This window comes from Chiloscyllium plagiosum, unplaced genomic scaffold, assembly GCF_037043375.1.
Source record: "Chiloscyllium plagiosum isolate Xiang-an unplaced genomic scaffold, Cpla_swu_hap1 HiC_scaffold_10, whole genome shotgun sequence".
NCBI lineage: Eukaryota > Metazoa > Chordata > Chondrichthyes > Orectolobiformes > Hemiscylliidae > Chiloscyllium > Chiloscyllium plagiosum.
Window position 1 is genome coordinate 55,482,105 of NW_028270148.1, and position 8,896 is coordinate 55,491,000.

Sequence of the window (8,896 nt, forward strand, 5' to 3'; positions counted from 1 at the left end):
GGGGGGGCAGGCATGTTTGGGTGGGCACAGGGTTGGGGGTCAGACGGGGGCGGGGCATGGACGCGGTCGGGGGTGTGGAGGGGCCGGATTGGATGGTGCGGGAATGTGCGGATGAGGGGGTGGACAGGGGCAGGGTTGGATGTTGTTGTGGGGACAGAAATGGGTGAGGTTGGGAGCAGACAGCCAGGGGCTTGCATCTGGTGTGCTGCTGCCTCGTCTCTTGAACGGGGAGCGGACTTAGCAAGTGCTCACTGTGCATTGAACTGATGATGGGAGGGAGTTGCGGCAGGGGGCTTCAGCAATGCTATAGGTTCCTTACACACAAATGTGTATCTGCTCAGGAACAAACCCTGAGACAGAGAGAGAAAACTTCAGAAAACTCCAAGCCCCAGAGGAGAGGCATTGAATCAATTAACCGAGTAATCAATTATCCGAACGGAATAGTGCCCAACTATCTCTTTTGGATAATTGAGGTTCCTCTGTACTTAAAGAAAAAAATAACAATTTATTTTTCCTAACTCTAATGGTGAACATTAACAAGGTTTGCAAAGATTTATAGCTCAGGTTGAGATTCTGGATGTAGGTTTGCTCACTGAGCTGGAAGGTTCGTTTTCAGACATTTCGCCACTATACTAGATAACATCATCAGTGAGCCTCCGGATGAAGCACTGGTGGCATGGCCTGCTTTCTATTTATGGGTTTAGGTTTCCTTGGGTTGTAATGTCATTTCCTGTGGTGACATCAATTCCTGTGGTGACATCATTTCCTGTGGTTTTTCTCGGGGGTGTCAAATAGGATCCAAATCAATGTGTTTGTTGATAGAGCTTAGGTTGGAATGCCATGCTTCTAAGAATTCTCATGTGTGGCTCTGTTTGGCTTGTCCAAGGATGGATGTGTTGTCCCAGTCAAGTGGTGTCCTTCGTCATCTGGATGTAAGGATACTAGTGAGAGTGGGTCATGTCTTTTTGTGGCTAGTTGATGTTCAAGTATCCTGGTGGCTAGTTTTCTGCCTATTTGTCCAATGTAGTATTTGTTACAGTTCTTGCAAGGTATTTTGAAAATGACATTAGTTTTGCTTATTATCTGTATAGGGTCTTTCAAGTTCATTAACTGCTGTTTTAGTGTGTTGGTGGGTTTGTGGGTTATCATGATGCCAGGAGGTCTGAGTAGTCTGGCAGTCATTTCTGAGATGTCTTTGATGTAGGGGAGAGTGGCTAGGGTTTCTGGACGTGTTTTGTCTGCTTGTTTGGCATTTGTTGCTGAGACATCGGTGGATTGTGTTCACTCACAAATGCCTGAAGACCATCAAAGACACCAAAATAGAAGAGGATGAAATAATGTAACAGCCACACTCACATCCATCAATCTGGCCAAGGAAACACTGACTACATTATTAGAAGATCCAAATACACCAACACCACCAACTTCATCAGCAAGGACAACACATCCATCCTAGGACAAGCCAAACAGAGGCACGCACGAAAATTCCTAGAAGCATGGCTTCCAACCAGAACTCTATCAACAAACACATTGATTTGCATCCCATTTACCATCCCCTGAAAAAAGGAAATGATGTCACCACAGGAAATGATGTCACCAACCCAAGAAAAGTAAATGCAAAAATAGGAAGTGGGCCACACCACCAATGTTTCATCCAGAGGCTCATTGATAATGTTGTCTAGTATGGTAATGACACATCTGAAAATGAACCTTCCAGTTCAGTGAGTAAACCTACATCCACAAATTATTCACAAATCCAAGCCCCCCTTTTCTTAACTACTTACTATCAGATCCCAATTCTAAAAAAAATGCTGTTCCATTAAAACACTTATTAAACATTATATTAACATAATCACAAGACCACAAGTCTCTGTCTTATCTAGTGTCTTCAATATTCCAGCTGCTAATCTCCATGAGTCATCATCTTTCTCTTTAGTGCATGTATGTTTTACATGAAAAGGTACCTTTGATGGACAATGTCTTCTAATTTCTTTGACAGCAAGATTTTAGAAGGGCAGTTCAATCTCCAGTTCTATGGCAGTTGTTCTGCTGTTTGATGGTAGTTGCCCTCCCTCTGACCAATTTTCAAATTGCCCACATTTTTAGAACCCCCTTCATCATACCATCTCATTGATCAGATATTGCAAAACAATAAATTCAAACTCGATTGGATCTTAGTATCCTGGGCATAATTTAAACTAACTGATTAAATTCAAATTGTTGTCAAAACGGTAACCAAAACTCAGGTATCTATTTAACAGCCATTTGCTACATATTTATTTTGGAACAGCTCATCTTCCAACTTTTCCATTTGGGCAGCTTAGCCTGCACTTAAAGTTTACTTCAATATTCAGAAAACATTTTCTATTTTAAAGTGGACATAGATGTTTCCGATTTCATAACAGCTAGGGGCCCCACAATGTCCTGGGATACATTTGATCAGGTCCCTGATTTATCCAAATTATGTGTTTTAAGATGTCCAACATCTCCTCTTCTGTAATGTGGGTTAGAGTCACAGAGTCATAGAGATGTAAAGCATGTAAACAGACCCTTCGGTCCAACCGTTCCATGCCGACCAGATATCCCAACCCAATCTAGTCCCACCTGCCAGCACCCGGCCCATATCCCTCCAAACTCTTCCTATTCATATACTCATCCAAATGTCTCTTAAATGTTGCAATTGTACCAGTCTCCATCACTTCCTCTGGCAGCTCATTCCATACACATACCACCCTTTGCGTGAAAAAGTTGCCCCTAAGGGCTCTTTTATATCTTTCCCCTCTCACCCTAAACCTATGCCCTCTAGTTCTGGACTCCCCGACCACAAGGAAAAGACTTTGTCTATTTATCCTATCCATGCCCCTCATAATTTTGTCAACCTCTATAAGGTCACCCCTCAGCCTCCGACGCTCCAGGGAAAACAGCCCCAGACTGTTCAGCCTCTTCCTGTAGCTCAGATCCTCCAACCCTGGCAAATCTTGTAAATCTTTTCTTAACCCTTTCAAATTTCACAACATCTTTCTGATAGGAAGGAGACCAGAATTGCACGCAATATTCCAACAGTGGCCTAACCAATGTCCTGTACAGCTGCAACAGACCTCCCAACTCCTGTACTCAATACTCTGACCAATAAAGGAAAGCATACCAAACGCCTTCTTCACTATCCTATCTACCTGCGACTCCACTTTCAAGGAGCTATGAACCTGCACTCCAAGGTCTCTTTGTTCAGCAACGCTCCCTAGGACCTTACCATTGAGTGTATAAGTCCTGCTAAGAGTTGCTTTCCCAAAATGCAGCACCTCACATTTATCTGAATTAAATTCCATCTGCCACTTCTCAGCCCATTGGCCCATCTGGTCCAGATCCTGTTGTAGTCTGAGGTAATCCTCTTCGCTGTCCACTACACCTCCAATTTTGGTGTCATCTGCAAACTTATGAACTGTACCTCTTATGATCGCATCCAAATCATTTATGTAAATGAGAAAAAGTAGAGGGCCCAGCACCGATCTTTGTGGCACTCCACTGGTCACAGGCCTCCAGACTGAAAAACAATCCTCCACCACCACCCTCTGTCTTCTACCTTTGAGCCAGTTCTGTATCCAAATGGCTAGTTCTCCCTGTATTCCATGAGATCTAACCTTGCTAATCAGTCTCCCATGGGGAACCTTGTCGAACGCCTTACTGAAGTCCATATAAATCATATCTACCGCTCTGCCCTCATCAACCTTCTTTGTTACTTCTTCAAAAAACTCAATCATGTTTGTGAGACTCTTCTCAAGATATCACTACTCATTTTGTCAAATACTATATCTTCCATGTCTTTCTCTACAGTAAACACTAACACAAAATATTTGTTTAGTGTCTCACCCCCTCTTGTTGTTCCACATTTTGATGCCTGGTTGATCTTTAAGGGATGGTATTCTCTCCCTAGTTACTCTTTTGCCCTTAATGTACCTGTAGAATCTCTTTTAATTCTCTTTATCCTTAATTGCCAAAGCAATCTTATATCTCTTTTTTTACTCACCTGATTTCTCTCTGAAGCATTCTCCTACTCCCCCTCTCCTCCTCAAGGGATTCACTTGATTCTATGTCTATACCTGACATATGTCTCCTTTTTCTCAATATCAGTAGTCATCCAGTGTTCCCTACTCCTGCCAGCCTTGCCCTTCATTCCAACAGGAACATACTGCCTCTTAACTCTCTTTATCTCACTTTTGAAAGCCTCTCCCTTGCCAGTTGTCCCTTCACCTGTGAACAGCCTAATGCAAGCAACTTTTGAAAGTTCCTGTTTAATGCCATCAAAATTGGCCTTGCTCCAATTTAGAACTTTAACTTTTAAACAAAGCCTATCCTTTTCCACAACTATTTTAAAACTAATAGAGTTGTGATCACTGGTCCAAAATGCCCCTCCCCCCCACACACCTTATTCACTTGTTCTGCTTTTTTTCCCAGAAAAGGTTGAGTTTTGCTGCTTGTCTAGTGGGTAGATCAACATATTAATAAAGAAAAATTTCTCAAACATTCCTCCCTGTACAAACACTGAATACAACTGAGTCTATGTTTGGAAAGTTAAAATCCTCCCTATTACAACACTGCTATTCTTAAAAATTTCTGAAATCTCCCCAAAAAATTGCACTTCAATTTCTTGTTGGCTACAAAAGAACATAAAAGTTTAGTGCACAAGAGAAAAGCAATTATTAACTGTCTTCAATTATATGAGATCTATTGGAACAGTAGTATTACAATGATTAGGAAGAAAGATTCATCCTTTTTGCCCAATGATAAACCTACAGACAATTAAAACTCAATAAAAAGTCACCTTATCTCCACTTCAAAGCTTCTCTAAAGCTTCTACATGGCTATAATCCATTTCTTTTTGGTAAATTTCTTCTGGGTACATTCACTTGATTGTATTTTCTTCAAAGTCTCTCCCAAGACCCTTTGACAAATTGATAATTTCAATCACTTTTTACTTCTCATGGGATTCCTGAAGTCATCTCTTCAACAACTTTGTTGGATGTCTTCCTGTCTGACACCTCCACAACTGGATTTTTGATTATTCTAAACAACAAGAATTTACCCCAGACCTGACAGCTTGGAAACTGTCAATAACAACACCTCTCTCCGAGTAAGTCTGTATCCGACCCATCCCTTCTCTCACTGGGTTATAAGACGTCTTCTTGATGAAGAGCCTATGCTCGAAACATTGATTCTCCCACTCCTCGAATGCTGCCTGACCGGCTCTGCTTTTCCAGCACCACACTTTTGACTCTGGTCTCCAGCATCTGCAGTCCTTACTTTCTCTTAGTAAGACTCAAGTCAGCAAACAATTGAGCAATAGTTGGCCTGCTGCTAATTTAACAGGAGTGTTCAAAATGCTTTTTGAACACTTTGTTCAAAATTACTTCCTGACTTTAAACATTAGCAGGTCAGCAACTTCCTCGACTGAAAATTCGATTCTATTTTTCCTCCACTTTAGAACCCAGTGGTGGCACTATTTCCTCTGCCTGATAAAGGAGGGTCATGTCCTGCTTTCAGTCTTAGAGTCGGACAGCATGGAAACAGACCCTTCGGTCCACGCCAGCCAGGCATCCCTGGTCTGACCTAGTCCTATGTCCCAGCATTTGACTCATATGCTGGGATCTCTGCTGTCTCTGAAAACTTCTGACCTGTTGTCACCTATTTGTTGTGACCATATAGTCAGCCTTGTACATTGAGTTGGAGCTCAACGATCTGATTGATGGGTGATAGCTCCATGGTAAGCGAATGGTGGCAGCATCCCAGAAGGCATGATAGCTGATTTTCACCTACACACTGCATTGACAATTGCAGGCAGACAGAACTTTGCTGCAATTGAATCCCATCCGTTCCTCAACACCTTTTATTTTAAATGGTAGGTTTAAATGGCCATGGATTCCTGATGTTATGCCCCACTGGGGTAGTACATTACAGATCGAGCTCCACTATTCCCCAAGTCTGACCAAATGTTTTATGTATACATTGAACCCCAACTTATCTGGCTTTCAGGAAAAGATTGGTTGAAAGCATGAACCAGATTTCTGTATAAACATGAATTATTAAGTAATTAGACTAAAACTATAAGCAAATAGACATAAACCATTGACATATGATGCTACTAACCAAAATTCTTCAGCTAGTCAACCCCTCGTCAGATTTAACATTTTTGTTTCCCTTGGGATGTGGTGGCATTGTCTGGTCAGCATCTATTGCCCATCTGTAGTTGTTCTTAAGAAGGTAGTGAGCTTCCATCTTGAACCTCTGTAGTCTGTGTGCTGTAGATAGATCCACAATGTCATTAGGGATGGAATTCCAGGATTTTGACACAGTGACAGTGCAGGAACGTCAGACTGGTGAGTGGCTTGGAGGGGGACTTGCAGGTAGTGGTGTTCCCATGTATCTACTGCTCTTGTCTTTCTGGATAGAAATGGTTGCACAAGGAGCCTTAGTGAATTTCTGCAGTGCATCTTATAGATGGTACGTATTGCTGCTATTGAATGTTGGTGTGGAAGAGAGTAGATGTTTGTAGATGTGGTGCCAATCAGGTAAGATGCTTTGTTCTGGATGCTGTTAGGCTTTTTGATTGTTGTTGGAGTTGCGCTTACCCAGGCAAGTGAAGAATATTCTTTTACACCCCTGGACAGGCTTTGGGAGTCAAGAGGCAAGTCGCTCACTGCGGGATTCCGAGCCTCTGACATGCTCTGCATTTATATGGATAATCCTATTCATTTTCTGGTCAATGGTAACCCACAAGATATTCAATGGGAGATTTGGTGAAGGCAACAACACTGAATGTTGATGGGCGATTGGTTACATTGTCTCTTGCTGGAGATAATCGTTACTTGACATTTGTGTGACATGAATGTTACTGGTCCCATTTCAGTCTGAGCCTGGATATTGTCGAGGTCATCTTGCACTTGGACATGGACTGCTTCAGTAACTGAAGAGTTGCGAATGGTGCTGTACATTGTGCAATCATCAGCAAGCATTCCTATTTCTGACCTTCTGATGAAGGGAAGGTCGTTGACGAAGCAGCTGATAGTGATTAAGCCTAGGACACTACCCTGAGAAATTCTTGCCGAGATGTGCTGGAGTTAAAATACTGACCTTGAATAACTACAAACATCTTCTGTTGTGCCACTATGACACCAACCAGTAGAGAGTTTTCCCCTGATTCCAATTAACTCTAGTTTTTCTAGGGCTCTCTGAGGTCAAACTCAGTCAAATGTAGCCTTGACATCAAGGGCTGTCACTCCCACCTCAACTCTGGAATTCAGCTCTTTTCTCCATGCTTTGACCAAGACTGTAATGTGGTCAGGAGGTGCGTGGTCTTGGCAGAACCCAAACTGGGTATCACTGAGTAGGTTATTGTTTAGCAGGTACTGCTTGATAACACTATTGATAACACTCTTTGTTGCTTTACTGATGATTGAGAGTAGACTGATGGGGCAGTAATTAGGCAAGTTGGATGTGTCTGACTTTTATGCACAGGACATACCTGGGAAATTTTCTACTCTTTCTGGTAGTTGGAAGTGTTGTAACTGTATTGGAACAGCTTTGCTAAATGTGTGGTAAGTTCCAGAAGACAGGCCTTCGATACTATTGCCAGAATGCCGTCAGGGCCCCTTAGCCTTTGCAGTATTCAGTGCCTCAAACCATTTCTTGATATCACATGGACTGAATCAATTTGATTGAAATCTGGCATCCATAATGCTGGGGATCTTTGGAGATTGTTTTTGCCTAGAAGCAGCCATTGATTTGTAAGAAGTACAGAGCAAAGGATTCACTTAGAAGATATCTCTGATTCACCAATTCAAAATTCAGTGCTCATAGCAACTGCTACCAGCAAGGTAATTATTTTTTCTTCAAGTTTAAATAGTTTTTTTTTACGGCAGAAAACAGACAGCTTCTGCTGGGGAGAACAACACTTTCTCTGTAATTTGTTTCTTGTTGTAACCTGCTCAGCTGAGAACCTATCGGCATCACTTGTAAACAACCTCACAGCTGCTGATGGCCTATACATTGCAGGAACCCATAGCCATGCAAAAGAAATTGAATTTACAATAGGTTTTGCAATCCTTGATGTGAAACTATGCAACAATCCTGCTAATCATCTGTATCTAAAAACAATTCATTCTCCTTGTAGTCCACAAAAGACACAAAAAAAAAGGCACGGTACTTACACTGGATCATGGGGAATCTCACAATGCTATCAAATTCTAGCCCTTGCTGTAATTCTCTGATACTTTAATTACAGTAATTTCTGAGAGAGTTCAGAGCCTCAGAGATCTCCATCATATAAAGATACATAAAAGGATTCCAATACATGGCTAATCCAATCTGTGACAACTTGGAAGGTGCCAGTGGCACAAATGCTAAGCAGTGATTTCCATTAGCACTGTGGTCATTGGTTATGTTGCATTGTCTGGGTTAGCTTGGGTAGACTGAATCTCAGACATAGAATCTTTGTCCATTTGGTATCTCTGTATTGTTCACTTTCAGTAGCTTGTTCCGCTCTCGGAGTCTTGCCATCTCTTCCAAAGCCTCAAGCAACCCAAGGAGCATCCACTGTAAGTTGTCGGACCATTCACTTCCAGGTGACCCCTGGAAACTGTTGAGCAAAGAGCAGTAGCACATTATTCAGCCATGCTTGGTGAAAACTCTAAAGAACTTTTATGTTTAATACTAGCATGCCAATAAGGTCTTAACAGTGTCCCAAAAAATGTTTCCTGATATGCTTCTAAATTTCTCTTCAAACACAGAACGTGGTACATCTTTCTAATCAATAGCTTCAGGCATATAATAGTACATCTCTGGATTAGATGAGACTTGAACTCAGGTCTCCTAGTCCAGCGTTAGGGGCACTACCACAACACTA